Genomic DNA, 3,379 nt, shown 5'->3' with positions numbered 1-3,379 from the left:
TCTCGATTTCCTTTTTTGTCTTGAGTGAACGCATGTCGTCTTTTAATTCATTGATTTTTGTACTCATGTCGGCTATTACTCGTAAATTCGCATCGCATTCGCATCTTGCGTCTCCCCTATTTTCCCGTAGTTGGGACAAAGACTGTTTGTCTGTTTGAAGGACTTTAGGTAACTAGATCTTAGTGTTTATAACGGCCCTCGGGCTAGCTGATCACGTACTGTGGAGACACGTCGGCATCTGGTAACCATCATTCCCGAAGAATAGGATCTGCGTGTGGCGAGCCACGGGCAGAAACCGTTAGAATGTTTACTGTCGCGTGCTGCTACAAATATTTCTTTTAAGGAGAGCTATAGAATTACTCCATACCTTTGTTAGGCAAAGCGTTCATCCCGTGACCGCGGCTACGTTCGACGACTGGCTGTCGCCTCGAGCCCAAGCTCATTATCACAAATCTTGAACAAATACAATCGGATTGAATGACGACAATTATATAGTATAGGGGTTTCCCGAAGTTCCAAAAGGAAGGCTTCGATCTCCTTTCATCTCCGACAAATATATTGATTTAATAGCGCGATAATAATGGATTTGCCTTGTTGCGTCTTTGGTGGAACTAGTATCAAGTCAACTAGTATTTCGTCAACTCGTCGTGAATCGAAAGGATAAATTGGTTTCCTTGCTTAGTCATTGGTCCTATAATATCCATGGCTATTTTGTCGTTGGGGTTTAAAGATGTGTCTGAAATTGCTGGTTCTTCCTTAGGTCGTATTCTAACTAGTTTTTCTTTTTGACAAATGGCACAATTTTTTGTAAGATCTTTGATTCTACTCATTAAATTTGGGATCTTAAATCGTTCTTTGATTCTTTGGTATGTCTTTTGGATTCCTAAATGCCCTATCGTACTGTTATGATTTTTCCTGAATTATTTTCTCTATCTCCTCCTTGGTTAATTCTTGGATTGGGTCCCATGCAAAAGTGACAGGGTATCAGGTATTGTTGAAATATAGAAGCATAAGTTTGATCTGGTTCTTTTCTAATTCTGCAAACGTGTTGTCTCCTATACCTACTTTCTTGTTATTTCGTAATATGTCATTAATTTTTCGTAACCATATTGTCTCGTCAAACTCTCCTAATTCTGTTTTAGTCAATTGATAGAAAGATTGATCGTTAGGTTTCATTGCTAATCGTTTTGGGATTTCTGATTTCTTTTACCATTTCGTAAAATGTTATAAGAAATCTAAGACTACTGTTCCTTCGCCAACGCCCAAACCACGTTGAGTGCACTCGTTCTCGTCAGTTGACCGTTAACCTCCGATCAGGACCGACCTCTCAGCCCAGAAAGGGACATTAGGCTTAGGTCCTGACAGTGTGCACGTCAAAGTAGACAACCATTCACTAAAAGAGAAGGAAAACGTGACAAAAGTGACAAAAAGTGAAAAATATTGCAGTGGCATCATCGCTATAAATAAAAATAAAAAAAATTAAATAAAACAAAATAAAATAAATAAAAAAAATAGGAGTCATCGATAATGAAACCGAAAGCAAGGAGACGGAACCCACCTTAAACTCAATAAAAAAAGCCATCAAAAGAAAAATAAACACGCAAAGAACAGCCAAAAAAATCAACAATAGTTTGACTTACGCGCAAAAGACGCAGAAACTCAACCCACAATCAAACCTGGTTGCCAGGACCAAAGGACTAAAAAGCATCCTGGAAAACACAGACGAAGAATATCACTCTATCCAAGAAGAAAAGGCCAAAGAAATCAAAAACATGAAGCCCATAAAAGCTACCTCACTTCCAGCGATCACAACAAAAAACAGATTCAGTATACTACAATCAAAACCACAAACTCAATCACAACCGGGACCACCAAACAATTCAACATCGAGCTCAACATCAGAACAAATAAAAAAAAACAACAGAGCAATCAACGCCGCAGGGGCGGCTGGCCTCATCGAACAACCCAGGAGGCCCAGCCCCACCAGCATCGCCACGGGGGGACCGGGCACCTGACGGACACTCCACTAGACACACCGCAGAGGAGCGCACGGACGCCCCATCCACTACAAGGGAAATCAAGCCATCTCCAATCAACATAACACTACAAGACCCAGAGGACACAGTAGCGCTCGTAGAAAAAGTGGCAAACATCAAACAATTTCATATTAAAAGAATACACACAAGTAAACATGCACTTTACCTCCGAAACCTACCAGATTTCCACAAAGCCAAAGAAACACTCCTCGCAGCCAACACAACCTTTTACACGTACACACCCAAAACAGAGAAACACACATACTTGTTGAAAGGTTTAGACAATAGTTACACTGAAGCAGAAATACTCACAGATCTACAAGCTTTACAAATAGACGACGTCTCACGGTTTCCGACAAAAAGATCAAGGGAGAACAACATATTGCTCCCAATTTACATAATACAATTATCCCCCCACAGCAATATAAGTAACCTGTTAAAAATTAACCATTTTAACTACTTCAGGATAAAATGGGAAAAAATAATAAAAAAAGAAATGATGACATAACACAATGCCACAAATGCTAGCGACTAGGTCACACAGCGCAAAACTGTAGCCTAAATTACCGCTGTGTAAAATGCACTGAGCCCCATGGTCCAGGTGAGTGCAAAATAAAAAAAGAAGACGCAGTAACCAAAGACAAAATATTCTGCGTTAACTGCAAAAACTACGGACACCCCGCGTCATACAAGGGGTGCCCCAAACTCGTAGAGCTGCGCAAAAAGCTAGCCGATAAAATCAAAAAAGAATTGCCCAAATAAGCCGTAAATACGCCCCAGAACTAAAGTTCTCTGACGTAGTGAAACAACAAAATTGAATCAAATAATCGAAAACACACCACAAACAACAAACTTAGATCCGCACTCAAACCAAAGCTCAATTACAACCGATAACACCCCCCAACTAAACATTATAAACGTTATTGAAGACTTCAAAAAAAGTATTCTCCAAGCGTTAAAAGAACAAGAAATGCAATTAAATGAAATAAAAAAGACGCTATCAAAAAAGAAAAAAAAAAGACGCTATCAACGCACGAAGAAAGGATCGACGCCATCTTCAGCACTTTCAATAGTACAGATGACGAATAACCAAAATCCACTAAACCAACAATTACATTAAAAAACATATAAATTAAACTTAAAACATCTGAAAATAATTGCAATAAATGCCAACTCTCTAATTTCAAACCAAAAAAAATACAGTATGCTAACCCTAATAAGTGTAATATCGTGATATAATATGTTTACAAAGGAATGGATGATACAGATGTTAATTGGACAGAAAAGACGATTGTTGTTCAACCTGAACTATTCACGCCAAACGTACAGAAAGCAGCACAACT

At 39.0% G+C, this 3,379-nt stretch overlaps 1 long non-coding RNA gene across 1 annotated transcript in view; it reads left to right on the top strand.

Annotated features, from left to right (window-relative positions):
- The first annotated feature begins 3,050 nt into the window (after positions 1-3,050).
- The window catches only part of LOC112212161, a 759-nt gene continuing 430 nt past the window's right edge, over positions 3,051-3,379 (top strand). The window contains exon 1 of the long non-coding RNA XR_002945954.2: positions 3,051-3,256. This is a non-coding gene — a long non-coding RNA (uncharacterized LOC112212161). The remainder of the gene's footprint in view (positions 3,257-3,379) is intronic.

Source organism: Bombus impatiens, unplaced genomic scaffold (genome assembly GCF_000188095.3).
Source record: "Bombus impatiens unplaced genomic scaffold, BIMP_2.2 scf_0118, whole genome shotgun sequence".
Classification (NCBI taxonomy): Eukaryota; Metazoa; Arthropoda; class Insecta; order Hymenoptera; family Apidae; genus Bombus; species Bombus impatiens.
The sequence above is the reverse complement of the archived record's forward strand: the minus strand, read 5'-3'. Positions and strand labels throughout refer to the sequence as shown.